We start from the raw sequence: 18,309 nt of genomic DNA, 5'->3' as shown, positions 1-18,309 counted from the left end.
ATAAAACTACTCCCTCGTTGCCTCTGATTTAACACCTCCCTTTTGACCTCCAAAAAGCACTTCAATAAGGCAGAAGAAGAATGAATTAAACCTACTTCCCAGTACCTGTGGTGCCACGCCACCACACTGCCGTTGACAGTTCACCTTAAATCTCGGTATGAAAAGCACATTCACTTATTGCACCGACATATGACATTCCATTGCCCAAACAGCCACATTTGCACCCTCCTGTAGTTGAATCTGTCAACTTGTAACTGGATTGCAAATGACCAAACTCATATCATTTAGGATTCTTGACAGCTGCCAGATAAAGGATTTTTGTTCATCTGTCTGGTTTGGATTGAAATCAAGGTCACAGAGGGGAATGGACTGTGTTCTACCCAGTAAACGGTGAAATCAACATTTCATTGACAAACTGAGATGTAGGACAAAATTATTAGTCACTAGAATATAGGAAAAATCAGCCACTAAACCAAAATTTTACTCAAATCTATACGTACAACATATTTATATGTATAGAGGGTTGTTACAGATGTACAGGGATCCTTTAACATTGCTTGAGCTAGTTTCGCCCTGCATTTCAAAACAATGACCTACACCTGCAGTGGCTTTGATTATTCATACAGTTCCGCTAAGTTTGCTTAAAATGCCATGCACACTTTTTAAATCAGAGATGGGGTGTAAAAAAAATTGATACTTGTTTGAATGTAGCTACTTTTAAAATCTAGGCTATATAGGCCAATAAAGCTATGCCAGAGAGTTTACAGCAACCAGAGTATTAAGAGATACAAAAGGAACAAGATTCAATTTAAACCTAAATTAGTCACAGGATTTAATTGTCTTGGGTTTCCGATGCAAAAAGTAATACAATTATTCTAGATAATACCCGACATCTGTCTCATACCAGTCAAGGTAATTAGGTGAACCTACTTTAATAAAAATGGAAATTATTTTTAGCGTCATTTCATCAGGAGGGTAATAACTCAAAATGGAATTCCTTCCAACAAAAATTAATTAAGTGGCAAAAGTAAGCAGACCACTCAGCATAGGTTACTTTTCCCCTAACGTTCATCCCTTCCCACCCTGAAGGGACTGAATCTTGTTGGTGTATGGTTCCAAGGGGCCAGGCTGTTCCATTACCCTGCCCAAAAGGCCATCTTTCATGTGCACGTCTGGACAGCGAGTGCCAACAAGCTTTTTGGTTTGGAGATTATCATGACCAAACCCAATCCTGCTCTTACTCAACATATGCCCAAACTACTAAACTGACATCAACTATTCAGCACAAATCAAGCACTGAACCCAGGAACTTTGAGACTATAGGTAGTACTATACCAGGTAATGCCTTTACCCACCAAGCTATTGGAGACTAGTAACAAAGTTACATAAATCCACAATACAAAAATTGCTCCCACAATCCATAACTGAGGCAAAAATGGGAAGATTGGAAAGTGGACCTTGATATGTGCAGGTGCTAAAAATGGAGTTCTGAGTGGGTGGTGATTCCATAAATCGATATTCCAAGGAATGGCTCAGCAAGGAGCTCCTCCTGGCCAAAACATACAAGCTTTCCAAATCTTATTTCATAAACATAGGTGTATACTGCTGACATTATATAGACACTGCAGTTGTGTGTGAAATCACTCAATTCTTGACTATTTTCTAGTACCTGCCTGTTAAAACAGCAAAGGTTCAAGTTTAAAATCAAGACTTACAGCACTCTTAGCCTCAGGTTAGAACCCCTCCCTGTCTATGAAATGGATAGATGAGGTGACTGGGACATAAGATATCAAAACACTTAAGGACTACAGGTTTAAACAGTTTAAAAGTAAAGTTTTTCTTTGGTATGCACTTGTTATGGCTGCATTGAATGAAGTGGTCCATAATTTATTATTTAATTGTACACCAAAGCACTTTCCAAAATGGCCTCAAAAGATTTTTTGTTTATTCATTCACAGGATGTGGGCGTCGCTGGCAAGGCCAACATTTATTGCCCATACCTAATTGCCCTTGAGAAGGTGGTGGTGAGCCGCTGCCTTGAACCGCTGCAGTCTCTGTGCTGAAGGTACTCCCACAGTGCTGTGAGGGAGGGAGTTCCAGGATTTTGACTCAGTGGCGATGATGGAACAGAGATATATTTCCAAGTCCGGATAGTGTGTGACTTGGAGGTGGTGGTGTTCCCATGCGCCTACTGACCTTGTCCTTCTAGGCGGTAGAGGTCACGGGTTTGGGAGGTGCTGCCGAAGAAGCCTTGGCGAGTTGCTGCAGTGCATCTTGTAGATCGTACACACTGCAGTTACAGTGCGCTGGTGGTGGAGGGAATGAATGTTTAAGGTGGTGGATGCAGTGCCAATCAAGCGGGCTGCCTTGCCCTGGATGGTGTCGAGCTTCTTGAGTGTTGTTTGAGCTGCACTTGTCCAGGCAAGTGGAGAGTATTCCATCACACTCTTGACCTGTGCCTTGTAGATGGTGGCAAGGCTTTGGGGAGTCAGAAGGTGAGTCACTTGCTGCAGAATACCCAGCATCTGACCTGTCCTTGTAGCCACAGTATTTATGTGGCTGATTCAATTAGGTTTCTGGTCAATGGTGACCCCCAGGATATTGATGGTGGGGGATTTGGCGATGGCAATATTGTTAAATATCATGGGAAGGTGGTTAGAATCTCTCTTGTTGGTGATGGTCATTGCCTGGCACTTGTGTGGTATGAATGTTACTTGCCATTTATCAGCCCAAGCCTGAATGTTGTCCAGGGCTTGCTTGCATGTGGGCACAGACTGCTTCATTATCTGAGGAGTTGCAAATGGAACTGAACACTGTGCAATCGTCAGCAAACATCCCACTTCTGACCTTATGATGGAGGGAAGGTCATTGATGAAGCAGCTGAAGATAGTTAAGTCTAGGGCACTGCCCTGAGGAACTCCTGCAGCAATGTCCTGGGGCTGAGATGATTGGCCTCCAACAACCACAACCGTCTTCCTTTGTATGACTCCAACCAGTGGAGAGTTTGCTCTGATTCCCATTGACTTCAATTTCACTAGGGCTCCTTGATGCCACACTCTGTCAAATGCTGCCTTGATGTCAAGGGCAGTCACTCTCAACTCAGGAATTCAGCTCTTTTGTCTATGTTTGAACCAGGGCTGTAATGAGGTCTGGAGCCGAGTAGTCCTGGTGGAACCCAAACTGAGCATCAATGAGCAGGTTATTGGTGAGTAGGTGTCGCTTGATAGCCCTGTCGAAGACCCCTTCCATCACTTTGCTGATAATTAAGAGTATGGAGGGAAATGAATTGGCTGAAGACTGGCTTCTGTGATGGTGGGAACCTCAGGAGGAGGCCGAGCTGGATCATCCACTCGGCACTTCTGGCTGAAGATGGTTGCAAGCGCATCAGCCTTGTCTTTTGCACTCAAGTGCTGGCCTCCACCATCATTGAGGATGGGAATGTTCATGGAACCTCCTCCTCTTGTTAGTTGTTTAATTGTCCACCACCATTCACGACTGGGTGTGGCAGGACTGATCTGTTGGTTGTGGGATTGCTTAGCTGTTTAGCATGCCTGTAGTCTCGTGTTGTAGCTTCACCAGGTTGGCACCTCACTTTTATGTACACCTGGTGCTGCTCCTGGCATGCTCTTCCACACTCCTCATTGAACCCGGTTGGTCCCCTGGCTTGATGGTAATGGTAGAATGAGGGATATGCCAAGCCATGAGGTTACAGATTGTGGTGGAATACAATTCTGTTGCTGCTGATGGCCCACAGCACCATGGATGCCCAGTTTTGAGCTGCTAGATGTGCTCTGAATCTATCCCATTTAGCACGGTGGTAGTGCCACAGAACACAATGGAGGGTGTCCTCAGTGTGAAGACAGGACTTTGTTGGCCAGCTCGGTCAGTAGTGGTGCTACTGAGCCACTCTTGGTAATGGACATTGAAGTCCCCCCACATTCTGTGTCCTTGCTGCTCTCTGCTTCTTCCAAGTGGTGTTCAACATGGAGGAGTCCTGACTCATCAGCAGAGGGAGGGTGATAGGTGGTAATCAGCAGAAGGTTTCCTTGCCCATGTATGACCTGACGAGACTTCATAGACTCAATGTTGAGGACTCGTCCCGACTGTATCACAGGACATGGTGATGGAGGGGTCTTGGACATTGGATGAAAGGTATGATCTGTGAGTATGACTAGTCTGTGGGACAGCTCTCCCAATTTTGGCACAAGTCACCAGATATTAGTGAGGAGGACTTTGGTCCAAATCCGAATGGTCGGTTCGGTTTTATTCTTATTATACTTTGTCGCAGCGGTTTGGTACGACTGAGTGGCTTGCTGGGCCTTTCAGAAGGAAGTTAAGAGTTAACCACATTGTTGTGGGTCTCGAGTCACAAGACCAGGTAAGGACGGCAGATTTTGTGAACGAGATGGGTTTTTATGGTCCGGAAGTTACATGATACTACACTGATTTATTTAATTAACTGAATTTAAATTCCCCAAGTGGTGGGATTTGAACTCATGTCTAGGCCTCTGGATTACTAGTCCAGTAATCTAACCACTGTGCTACCGTTCCCAGTAAGTAGTTAAATGCATCACATCATGTAGCAGTAGCCATTCAGAACAAAAGGTTCTGGGTTTGACTGTCAGTCTCTCCTGAATTAGCAAGTGGGGAGGTGTCACAGAGTGGAAACTGGTTGCCAGTTAAGTCCCACAGGGGTCAGTGTTAGGGTTGTTGTTGTTACAATTTTTATAAATGACCTAGTGGATAGAATATTGACTAAGATAGCTACATTTGCAGATGACACCTAATGGGTGCTGTGCCAATAATGTTGATTAATGCACGCTCATCTAAAGGAATAGGTCAGTGGGCAGAGGGGTGACAGATGGCGATCAACACAGATAAGTGCAAAGTCATGAGATTAAGTAAAGAAAGAAAGACTTACATTTATATAGTGCCTTTCACGAACTCAGAATGCCCTAAAGTGCTTTACAATCAATGAAGTAATTTTTGTACTGTTGTCAGTGTTGTAATGTAGATACCAGCAAATGGCAACTAACTTGAAGGAACAGAGCAGCTGCAGGGTTTGGTGGATGGGTCTTAAAACTGTTGGTTCGGTGTTTGCAGACAGTGAAGAAAGCAGATATGTTTGGATGTGTAACTAAGCGTGTGAGTTGGAAATTTGAGGTGGTGAAGCTGTCACGTGGGCACAATTGGGAACCAAATTATCATTAAATAAATGGACTGGCGCGCCACTAGCACTATTGATTGGCAGCTCACCTAATGCTCTGCATCTGGCTACACCAGATCTGGTCTGGAAATGCTCAATGAAAAGTGCATGATTCCCTACAACAACAACTTGCATTTATATAGCACCTTTGACGAAGAAAAACATTCTAAGTCACTTCATATGAGCGTTATCAGACAAAATTTAACACCAAACCACATAAGGAGATGGCCAAAGGCTTAGTCAAAGAGGTAGGTTTTAAGGAACGTCTTAAAGGAGGAAAGAGAGGTAGAGAGGGAATTCTAGAGCTTAGGGCCTAGGCAGCTGAAGGCACGGCCGACAATGGTGGAGCAATTAAAATCAGGGATGCGCAAGTGGCCAGAATTGGAGGAGTGCAGAGATCTTGGAGGGTTATAGAGCTGGAGGAGGTTACAGAGATAGGGAGGGGCGAGGCCATGGAGCGATTTGAAAACAAGGATGAGAATTTTAAAATTGAGACGGTGCCGGACTGGGAACCAATGTAGGTCAGTGAGCACAGGGGTGATGGGTGAACGGGACTTGGTGCAAGTTAGGATATGGGCAGTTTTGGATGAGCTCAAGTTTATGGAGGGTGGAAGATGGGAGGCCACTCAGGACAGCGTTGGAATAGTCAAGTCTGGAGGTAACAAAGACATGGATGAGGGTTTCAGCAGCAGATGAGCTGATGCAGGGACGGAGTTGGGCAATGTTACGGAGGTGCAAGTAGGCTGTCTTGGTGATGGAGCAGGTATGTGGTCAGAGGCTTATCTCAGGGTCAAATACGACGCCAAGGTTATGAACTGTCTGGTTGAGCCTCAGGCAGTTGCTAGGGAGAGGGATGGAGGCAGTGACTAGGGAACCGAGTTTGTGGCGGGGACTGGACAATGGCTTCAGTCTTGCCAGTATTTAGTTGGAGGAAATTACTGCTTGTCTGACGAGCAGTGTGACCAATTAGAGACAGTGGAGGGGTTGAGTAAGATATTAGTTAGGCAGAGCTGGGTGTTGTCAGCATGCATCTGGAACCTGACGTCGTGTTTTCAGGAGAATTGGAATAGCACCAATGAGAGACAACAGTAAATAAAGCAAGCCTCTGACATAACCTTAGGATATTAATTTTCCTGTACTGTATATAAATGTGTAAGAGTACACCAAAAAAGCCTTTTACTGTTTTGATGGGCCCTGATTATAACTTCAGGTGGATTCCCCACTCAGGTCTGAGTTAAAATTACAGTCGGGTCTTAATAATGTCATTAGGCTGCAACATGCCTATGTAAATAAGGACCCTGTTGGCTCCGGGCGCGTGTCCTTGCTGCAAGCTCAGGAGAGCAGGTTAAAATTACAGATGTTGCAATCATGGAGGCTTTCGAACAGGTAGGCCAGGGTGATTTTAACTGCCTACCCGTCAGGTTTCTGCTGAGCGAGTAGGGTTAACATCGTCCCCTATGGTGTTACCATTCACATATATTATGGAAAAATAGACCCAAAAATAGATATACCAGAAAAGGCCAGTTGTAATAAGCGAGAACTGTGTTGTCACAGTGCAGAGGAAGCCCATGATGTATCTGGAGGTGATAATTACTGATTGGAAACATAGAAACAGAAAAATAGGAGCAGGAGTCGGCCATTTGGCCCTTCGAGCCTGCTCCGCCATTCAATATGATCATGGCTGATCCTCTATCTCAATACCATATTCCCGCTCTCTCCCCATACCCCTTGATGCCTTTTGTGTCTAGAAATCTATCTATCTCCTTCTTAAATATATTCAGTGACTTGGCCTCCACAGCCTTCTGTGGTAGAGAATTCCGCAGGTTCACCACCCTCTGAGTGAAGAAATTTCTCCTCATCTCAGTCCTAAATGTCCTACCCTGTATCCTGAGACTGTGATCCCTCGTTCTAGACCCCCCAGCCAGGGGAAACATCCTCCCTGCATCCAGTCTGTCTAGCCCTGTCAGAATGTTATATGTTTCAGTGACATCCCCTCTTATGCTTCTAAACTCTAGTGAATACAGCCTAGTCGACCCAATCTCTCCTCACACAACAGTCCTGCCATCCCAGGAATCAGTCTGGTTCCTAGAGAGCAAATAATAAAAATGACAACAGAGAAGGTCAAAGACTTAGGTAGCAGTGGGGAAATTAAAAACCAGAGCGTGTCAGGAAGGGGTAGAAGGTGTGGAGTAAAAGGTAAAGTAATAAAAAGGGCAATAGCAGGAACTAAGTGTCACAAAACATATTTGAAAGTTCTCTATCTGAATGCACGTAGCATTCGTAACAAAATAGACGAGTTAAAGGCACAAATAGCTACATATGGGTATGATCTTGTGGCCATTACAGAAACATGGCTGCAGGGTGACAATGCCTGGGAATTAAACATACCAGGTTATTTAACAATCAGGAAGGACAGGCAGGAAGGAAGGGGAGGTGGGGTGGCTATGTTAATAAAGGAAGGAATCACTGTAATACAGAGAAATGATATTGGGTCAAAGGATCAGGATAATGAAACAGTTTGGGTGGAGATAAGGAATAATAAGGGGAAAAAAACACTAGTGGGTGTAGTATATAGGCCTCCGAACAGTCGCAACTCGGTTGGACGGAGTATCAATCAGGAAATAGTTGAGGCTTGTAATAAGGGAACATCTATAATTATGGGGGATTTTAACTATCATATAAATTGGACGAATCAAATTGGGCAGGGCTGCCTTGAGGATGAGTTCATTGAGTGTATTAGGGATGGGTTTCTTGAGCAGTATGTAACTGAACCAACCAGGGGGCAAGCAACCTTAGATCTGGTCCTGTGTAACGAGACAGGATTAATTAAAAATGTCCTAGTAAAGGATCCCCTTGGAATGAGTGACCATAACATGGTTGAATTCCATATTCAGTTAGAGGGTGAGGAGGCTGTATCTCAAACAAGCGTGCTAAGCTTGAATAAAGGAGACTATGAAGGTATGAGAGCGGAATTGAGTAAAGTGGATTGGGAAAATAGGTTAAAGGATAAGACGATACATGATCAGTGGTGTACATTTAAGGAGTTATCTTACAAATTCCAAAAAAAGTATATTCCACTGAGAAAAAAAGGGTGTAAAAGAAAAGACAGCCATCCGTGGCTAAGTAAAGAAATTAAGGATAGTATTCGACTAAAAACAAGGGCATATAAGGTAGCCAAATCTAGTGGGAGGATAGAGGATTGGGAAAACTTTAAAAGACAGCAAAAAATAACAAAAAGATTGATTAAGAAAGGGAAGATAGATTATGAAAGTAAATTAGCAAAAAATATAAAGACAGATAGTAAGAGTTTTTATAGTTATATAAAAAGAAAAAGGGTGGCTAAAGTAAATGTTGGTCCCTTAGAGGATGAGACTGGGAAATTAATGGTGGGAAATATGGAGATGGCAAAAACACTGAATGAATATTTTGTATCAGTCTTTACAGTAGAGGACACCAAGAATATCCCAACACTTGACAAGCAGGGGGCTATAGGGGGGGAGGAGCTAAATACGATTAAAATCACTAAGGAAGTAGTACTTGGTAAAATAATGGGACTCAAGGCGGATAAATCACCTGGACCTGATGGCTTACATCCCAGGGTTTTGAGGGAAGTGGCGGTAGGGATTGTGGATGCATTGGTAATAATCTTCCAAAACTCCCTGGACTCAGCAAAGGTCCCGGCAGACTGGAAAACTGCTAATGTAACACCCTTATTTAAAAAGGGCAGTAGACAGAAGGCTGGAAACTATAGACCGGTTAGCCTAACATCTGTGGTAGGTAAAAGTTTGGAGTCCATTATTAAGGAGACAGTAACAGGACATTTGGATAATCATAATTTAATAAGACAAAGTCAGCATGGTTTTATGAAGGGGAAGTCATGTTTGACAAATTTGCTGGAGTTCTTTGAGGAAGTAACATATAGGGTGGATAAAGGTGAACCAGTGGACGTAGTGTATTTAGACTTCCAAAAGGCATTTGACAAGGTGCCACACAAAAGATTATTGCTTAAGATAAAAAATCACGGGATTGGGGGTAATATTCTGGCATGGATAGAGGATTGGCTATCTAACAGAAGGCAGAGAGTTGGGATAAATGGTTCATATTCAGACTGGCAATCAGTAACCAGTGGTGTTCCGCAGGGGTCAGTGCTGGGTCCCCAACTCTTTACAATCTATATTAACGATTTGGAGGAGGGGACCGAGTGTAACACATCAAAGTTTGCAGATGATACTAAGATGGGAGGGAAAGTAGTGAGTGAGGAGGACATAAAAAACCTGCAAGGGGACATAGACAGGCTAAGTAAGTGGGCAGAGATTTGGCAGATGGAATACAATACTGGAAAGTGTGAGGTTATGCACTTTGGCAGGAAAAATCGTAGAGCAAGTTATTATCTTAATGGCAAGAAACTTGAAAGTACTGAAGTACAAAGGGATCTGGGGGTCCTGGTGCACGAAACTCAAAAGGTTAGTATGCAGGTGCAGCAAGTGATTAAGAAGGCCAATGGAATGTTGGCCTTCATTGCTAGGGGGATAGAATATAAAAATAGGGAGGTATTGCTTCAGTTGTACAAGGTATTGGTGAGACCGCACCTGGAATACTGCATACAGTTTTGGTGTCCATACTTAAGAAAGGACATACTTGCTCTCGAGTCAGTACAAAGAAGGTTCACTCGATTAATCCCGGGGATGAGGGGATGGACATATGAGGAGAGGTTGAGTAGATTGAGACTCTACTCATTGGAGTTCAGAAGAATGAGAGGCGATCTTATTGAAACATATAAGATTATGAAGGGGTTGGATCGGGTGGATGCAGGGAGGATGTTCCAGATGATGGGTGAAACTAGAACTAGGGGGCATAGTCTTAGAATAAGGGGCTGCTCTTTCAAAACTGAGATGAGGAGGAACTACTTCACTCAGAGGGTGGTAGGTCCATGGAATATGCTGCCCCAAAAAGCTGTCGAAGCTACATCATTACATAAATTTAAAACAGAAATAGACAGTTTCCTAGTAGAAAAGGGAATTAAGAGTTACGGGGAGCGGGCAGGAATTTGGACATGAGTCTAGGTTCGGATAGGTCATGGCCCTGTGGGTAGCGGAGCGGGCCCAGGGGCCGTGTAGCCTGATCCTGCTCCTGTTTTCGTGTGTCTAATGCTGTTAGATTCAGGAGATAGTCCTGTCATAGTGGATTGGCGGTTAGGATCAGATCAGCCATGATCTTATTGAATGGCGGAGCAGGCTCGAGGGGCCAATTGGCCTACTCCTGCTCCTATTTCTTATGTTCTTATGAACCTTTGCTGCACTCCCTCTATGGCAAGTATATCCTTTCTTAGGTAAGGAGACCAAAACTGCACACAGTACTCCAGGTGTGGTCTCACCAAGGCCCTGTACAACTGTAGTGAGACATCCTTGCTCCTGTACTCAAATCCTCTTGCAATGAAGGCCAACATACCATTTGTCTTCCTAACTGCTTGCTGCACCTGCATGTTTGCTTTCAGTGACTGGTGTACAAGGACACCCAGGTCCCTTTGTACATCAACATTTCCCAATCTAGCACTATTTAAATAATACTCTACCTTTCTGTTTTTCGTACCGAAGTGGATAACTTTGCATTTATCCACGTTATACTGCATCTGCCATGTATTTGCCCACTCATTCAACTTGTCTAAATCGCCTTGAAGCCTCTTTGCATCCTCCTCACAACTCACAATCCCACCTAGTTTCGTGTCATCAGCAAACTTGGAAATATTACATTTGGTTCCCTTATCCAAATCATTAATATATATTGTGAATAGCTGGGGCCCAAGCACTGATCCCTGTGGTACCCCACTAGTCACCGGCTGCCACTCCGAAAAAGACCCATTTATTCCTACTTTCTGTTTCCTGTCTGTTAACCAATTTTCAATCCATGCCAGTATATTATCCCCAATCCCATGTGCTTTAATTTTGCACACTAACTTCTTCTGTGGGACTTTATCAAAGGCGTTCTGAAAATCCAAATACACCATATCCACTGATTCTCCCTTATCTATTCTACCAGTTACATCGTCAAAAAACTCCAGTAGGTTTGTCAAACACGATTTCCCTTTCATAAATCCATGGAAAATATGAAATTATTCCATTTTCCAACAATGGAACCCTATTGTCAATAATATAAATTGGTTACCAGGTGGAAGGTTTTATATGAAAGCAAACATTCATAAAGGAGAAATGGTGGCCAATTCTCAATACTTAGTTATGAAATTACCTTTTACGTATTGAGTACATTTTCAAAGTCACATTGCAAATATTTTTTTTAATCCCTCATCTTGATAAGTCCAAAATTCCCCACGAAAGATACACAAAAGTTTTCAGTAAAATATGTAGGTGTGACTCGGATCATGGCCTGCAATAAGACTGAACCCTGTCTCGTGGGAAATTGACAGTTTTAAAAGGTTAACAAATACAACAAACTTTAAATTGCTGTAATTGAAGAAGGATTTATTCATAATGTTATGGATATTTGATCAGTGCTTTAAAAATAAATCATTACCCACTGCATTCCCAACGTAATTTACAATACATGTCTTCAAGAGCCCGATAACAACCAAACCACAAAAGGGAAGGTTGGATAGTTCACTATACCAAGATAGTGAATAGATAACAGCAGTCTTATTCTTTAGAAATATGCATATTTTTGAAATGTTGAGGGTAATTTTATTTTCTTCATTCTTTTTCCTTAGCAACAGCAACGAAGATTTATATAGCGCCTTTAACATTACAAGATGTTTTAACTGTACTTTACAGTGGGGGTCAGATCTTAGCAGAAGTACAAGGAATTTGGTTGAAGATGTAACAAAAGGTAAATTTTAAGCAGGCTTTGGAATAAATATAGCAAGAGGGAGAAATTTAAGAATTCCTGAGTGGGGAGGCAAGATGCTGAAAACTTTGACACTGATGGGCGAGCAAAGGGAGAGTAAATGCACAGTGAACCAAAGTCATAAGAGCAGCGGGTATTAGCAGGGATATAGACTAAAGAAGGTTGCAGAGGTAAAGTGAAGTGAGGACATGGAGGACAATTTTGTAATCAATCAATTGAGGAATGGGGAGCCTACGGAAATTGGTGTCGACAGCAGGACATAGAGTGAGTGGCAGCGTTGTGAATGATTTGGACTTTACATAGGATGGAGCTGGGAGACTGGCAAAGAGAATGTTGGAAAAGTTGAACCTGGAAGTGAGAAAGGTGAAGATACGGGTTTCAACAGCAATGGAGGTGAAGTAGAGACCGATTATATTTCAGAAGTGGAAGTAGGCGGTCTTAGTATGCGAGGGTTTAGGCTCAGCTCAGGGTTGAAAAGGACACTAATGTTGCACATTGTTAGGTTAAACAAGGACAGTCATCCAGGAAAGGGGATGGGATTAGGGGCTAAGATATGAAGTTTGTGGTGGCTGCCGAACAAGATGCCTTCAGTCATGTCAATATTGAGCTCCAACAATACTGGCTGATCCATGACTTGAAGTTAGACATGCAATCGTTATGAATTTGAAAGTGATGGTGGAGACATAAAGCTGGGTATCATTGGCATACACTTTGAAGCTGACCCATACTTACAAATAATGTCACTGAGAGGCAGTATCTAGGTAAGAAATAGATGGGGAGCAAGAATGGAACCTTTGGGTATACTGGCATTGACCACGCAGGCACAGCAGGAAAAGTGATTGGTAGAGATGTGTTTGTTGCATTGGGGTAGGTAGGAATGGAACCATACAAGGATGGTACCACAGAGGAGGGATAGCAGAGGAGGATGGTATAGTTAACCAAATCAAAAGTCATGGAAAGTTGGAGGAGGAGGAATAACGCACCATGGTTGCAGTCACAATAATTGCTGTTGGTGACTTTGACCAAGGCAATTTTGGAGCTGTGGGCTATAAAGGGATTCAAACAAGGAGGCGTGGAAGAGGTAGGCAAAGTTGGGCGATGATGACACATTCCAAGTCCTTGAAAATGAGGGGAGTCAGCAGCAGATGTCATAGCTCATGCTTTTTTTTTCATTCTCGGGATGTGGGCATCACAGGCAAGACCAGCATTTATCACCAATCCCTAGTGGCCTGAGAAGGGATGGTAGGGCCTTCTTCTTGAACCACTATGTTGGTGTGGGACTGGAGTCACATATAGGCCAGTCCGAGTAAGGACAGCAGGTTTCCTTCACTAAAGGGCATTGGTGAACCAATTGGGTTTTGATGACAACCTGATAGCTTTATGATCACTTTCATTGATACCAGCTTTTTATTTCCAGTATTTTTTTAAAAACTGAATTCAAATTCTCAAATTGCCATGGTGGGATTTGAAATCACGCTCTCTGGATTATTACTCCAGTAACATAACCACGACGGCACCGTACCCTTAGTGGCCAGGATGCTCCTTACAATCCATGTGTGATAATGTAATCAGTGAATACTTAAACACTGGAATATAATGAGGTCCCCTAATTGCTCAGTGGGTAAAGGCAGCATGTAACTGAGCCATAAGGACCAGAAGATCCTAGGTTTAATTCTCAGTCTGTGTTGAGTTAGCTGATCTTGGCTACAATTGGCCTGGTCACCCTGGCCTCGGGAGTTGAAGAAAAATCAGCCAGGATTTCCACTCCTTGATGTGCCTTCAATAACCACAAAACTAGAAGTTATAGACTTTAACAAGTTGGCTTTTAATCACTAAGATCAGAGCTAACATCTCAACACACCGACTGGCTCGCAGGAATGAGTCATACAGATCCTGGGATCTTTAAGTAAGAGAAGTCAGGGGCGGAGCCAAGAGCCAAGACCTGGAACCTTCCAGGTTAGTCAGGAAAGAGGAAGTGAAACTATACACCGTGTGGGGGAGGGTAATATACATAAGTGCAAAACGAATACAGGCAAGACAAACAGATTTCATTACATTCACCTTCTTTAGATTTACTCCATCGGGGTGATGTTTCTTAAAAGTTGGTATAAGTGAGTCTGTCAGGGGGTTTTGCGGTTCTCAGTGATCGGCGCAAAGCCGGTTGGGGTGCCTCTAGGGGAGTGGATTCTGGTTCCTCCGCTGTCCGGGCCTCCGCAGTGTCTTCCAGGTTATCTGCAGTGTCCTCCAGGTTAAAGTTGGGTATTGATACCTCTGGGCGTCCTGTCTCTTTTTGGTGTAGGTCTTCCTCGGGTAGTCTCTCATCGTTCTCTCCGCTCCCCGAGGGAGCGAGGTCTTTTATGGAAACAGTGTCCTCTCGCCCGTCAGAGTATTCGATATAGGCGTACTGAGGGTTTGCATGGAGGAGCTGTACCTTTTCCACAAGGGGGTCCGTTTTATGGCCTCTCACGTGCTTCCGCAATAGTACTGTCCCCGGAGACATCAGCCACGCGGGTAGAGATATGCCCGAGGTGGATTTCCGGGGGGAAACGAACATCTTTTCATGAGGGGTAGCGTTAGTGGCTGTACATAACAGAGACATTATGGAGTGGAGCACGTCTGGGAGGACTTCCTGCCAGCGGGAGGTCGGAAGGCCTTTTGACTTTAAGGCTAACGTGACAGCCTTCCAAACAGTAGCATTCTCCCTTTCCACTTGCCCATTACCCCGGGGGTTGTAGCTAGTGGTTCTGCTAGTGGCTATCCCCTTTGAGAGCAAGAACTGGCGCAGTTCGTCACTCATAAATGACGTCCCCCTATCGCTGTGTATGTAGTTCGGCATGCCAAACATGCAGAATAGATTACAGAGACACTTGATGACCGTGGCACTGGTCATGTCTGGGCAGGGAATGGCGAAGGGGAAGCGGGAATATTCATCGATGATATTGAGGAAGTATACGTTACGGTCGGCAGAGGGAAGGGGTCCCTTGAAGTCCAGACTTAGGCGCTCGAATGGCCGTGTGGCTTTGATAAGGTGTGCACGGTCAGGCCTGTAGAAACGAGGCTTGCATTCCGCACAGATGCGGCAGGCTCTGGTCATTGCCCTGACCTCGATGGAGTGGGGCAGATTGCGGGACTTTATAAAATGGTATAGTCGGGTGACCCCTGGGTGACAGAGGTCGTTGTGGAGACCCTGTAATTTGTCCGTATGAATGCTGGCACACATTCCCCGCGATAGGGTGTCTGGGGGTTCATTAAGGGCTCCCGGCCTGTACATAATATCATAGTCGAACATGGATAGTTCGATCCTCCACCTGAGTATTTTGTCATTCTTGATTTTCCCCCTTTGTTATTAAACATGAAAGCCACCGACCGCTGGTCGGTGAGCAGGGTGAAACGTTTGCCGGCTAGGTAGTGTCTCCAGTGCCGCACTGCCTCCACTATAGCCTGTGCCTCCTTCTCGACAGAAGAGTGCCTGATTTCAGGTCCCTGAAGGGTTCGGGAGAAGAAGGCCACAGGTCTCCCAGCCTGATTGAGGGTCGCAGCTAAGGCAAAGTCTGACGCATCGCTTTCGACTTGAAAGGGAATGCTTTCGTCCACTGCACACAGTGCAGCCCTTTCAATGTCCTGTTTGATACTGGTGAAAACCTCCCGAGCTTCAGCTGATAGTGGGAAGGACGTCGATTTAATGAGGGGTCGGGCCTTATCAGAGTAATTGGGCACCCATTGGGCATAATACGAAAAAAATCCCAGGCACCTTTTTAAAGCTTTGGGATTGTGTGGCAGGGGCAGTTCCTTTAGGGGGCGTAATCGGTCAGGGTCCGGTCCAATTACCCCATCTTCCACCACACAGCCGAGGATACAGAGACGGGTTGTGTTGAAGACACATTTGTCTTCGTTGTAGGTTAGATTCAGCTTTAGGGCAGTTTTTAAAAATCTCGCAAGATTTAGATCGTGGTCTTGCTGGTTGTGCCCGCAGATAGTGACATTGTCCAGATAGGGGTAGGTAGCTTCTAGTTTATTCTCGTCAACCATGCGGTCCATCTCACGTTGGAAGACCGAGACCCCATTTGTTACCCCGAAGGGCACTCTGAGAAAATGGTAGAGGCGTCCGTTCGCCTCAAAGGCGGTGTATGGGCGGTCCTCCGTTCTAATGGGGAGCTAGTGATACGCGGATTTGAGGTCGATAGTCGAGAAGACTCGGTATTGCGCAATCTGGTTGACCATTTCTGATATGCGGGGTAAAGGGTAGGCGTCCAGCTGGGTATAAATATTAACAGTCTGGCTGTAGTCAATTACCATCCGTTTCTTTTCGCTATTTTTAACTATGACTACTTGGGCATGCCACGGACTGGTACTGCATTCAATAATGCCTTCCCGCAGGAGTCTGTCCACTTCCGCCTTGATAAAGTGTCTGTCTTCCAGACTGTACCGTCTACTTTTGGTCGCTATGGGCCTACAGTTCGGAGCGAGATTAGCGAATAAAGAGGGCGGGCTGATTTTTAAGGTTGATAGGCCACAGACTGTGAGTAGCGGCTGGTACCCGCCATATGCTAGCGTGACACTTTCGTGGTGGCACTGGAAGTCCAGGCCCAAGATTACATTAACACAGAGTTCTGGCATCACGAGGAGTTTAAAATCCTTGTAGTCCGTGCCTTTTACAGTCAGTGTTACCACACAGTAGCCCAAAATGTCCGAAGTGTGGGGCTTAGCAGCCATAGCAATTCTGCTCCGTGTAGGGGTTACCGTTAATGAGTGCTGCCGTACCAGGCTAGGGTGGATAAAACTCTCAGTACTCCCACAGTCAATTAAACATTTTGTTAAATTCCCGTTTACCTGTATGTCCATCATGGATTTTGTCAACGGGTGTGGCCTGGATTGATCCACCGTGATCGAAGCCACTGTTGGGCCCTGGGCGGCCGTTGAGTCGGGAAAAGATGGCGGATCCCAAGATGGCGGCCCGCACGGCACGCATGAGGCGGTGACGGAGTTGGAAATCGGATTCCCCCTGCAGACTTTGCTAAAATGCCCCTTTTTCTTACATTTGAAGCATGTAGCGTCCTTCGCTGGGCATCGTTGTCTGGGGTGCTTGGCCTGGCCGCAGAAGTAGCATTTCGGGCCTCGAGACATTGCCGCTGTAGTAGGACTCCTGGGTGAACTTCTGTGTGGGGACTCCGGCGGTGTAGAGCTGGTCCGAGACCTGGATGGGGAAGATGGCTGATTCCAAGATGGCGGCCCGCTCGGCGCGCACGAGGCGGTGAGGGCCGCATGGCCGGAAGAATAAGAGTCAGAGTTTTTCTGGGCCACGTCCAGCGATCGCGCAGTGGCCACTGCCTTTTTTAAGTCCAGGACCTCCTTCTCCAGCAGTCTCTGCCGGATATAATTCGATTTGAGGCCCGTGATGAAGGAATCGTGGACCAATTCGTTAGAGTACACGTTGGCCGTCACGGCCTTGCAGTTACAGTCCCGGACCAAGTCCTTTAGGCCCTGTAAGAAATCGTCCATTGATTCCTCAGGTCGCTGCCTGCGTGTAGCCAGCAGATGTCTGGCGTACACTTCGTTTACTGGCCTCTGGTATTGGGCCTTCGGGATAGTGATGGCCTCCGTGTAAGAGGTGGCGTCCCGGATGAACGAATAAATCCGATGATTAACGCGAGTAGTCAGTAGACTCAGTTTATCTACCTCGCTAGCGGATGAGGCCCTCGCGAAGAGTTCGAAGCATTTGAGCCAGTGTCCAAATTGATTTGATGCTTCAGCAGAATGTGGATCCAAGTCCAGACGCTCTGGTTTTAGGAGTCGATCCATCCTAGTATTCTTTAGTGATTAAAATTGATGTGCCTTCAATAACCACAAAACTAGAAGTTATAGACTTTAACAAGTTGGCTTTTAATCACTAAGATCAGAGCTAACATCTCAACACACCGACTGGCTCGCAGGAATGAGTCATACAGATCCTGGGATCTTTAAGTAAGAGAAGTCAGGGGCGGAGCCAAGAGCCAAGACCTGGAACCTTCCAGGTTAGTCAGGAAAGAGGAAGTGAAACTATACACCGTGTGGGGGAGGGTAATATACATGAGTGCAAAACGAATACAGGCAAGACAAACAGATTTCATTACACTCCTGTTATCCAATGACCACCAGAAAATTTAGCTGTGATAACCGCCACAGGTAATCAGCTTGCCAGCATTCACTGACTTAGGTCATACACAAAATATAGCCACTTGGGTAAAGTGCCACAGAGAGGCCAGTGTCTT

General features: G+C 45.0%; 1 protein-coding gene across 1 annotated transcript in view; it reads right to left on the bottom strand.

The window, feature by feature from the left end:
• Positions 1–18,309, bottom strand: part of LOC147100682 (uncharacterized) — a 269,041-nt gene that overhangs the window by 243,350 nt on the left and 7,382 nt on the right. The gene's annotated exons all lie outside the window — the stretch shown is intronic.

Source organism: Somniosus microcephalus, chromosome 25 (assembly GCF_052327205.1).
Source record: "Somniosus microcephalus isolate GS21.2 chromosome 25, FLI_Smic_1.0, whole genome shotgun sequence".
Taxonomy (NCBI): domain Eukaryota; kingdom Metazoa; phylum Chordata; class Chondrichthyes; order Squaliformes; family Somniosidae; genus Somniosus; species Somniosus microcephalus.
This window is presented reverse-complemented; position numbering and strand designations above follow the sequence as displayed.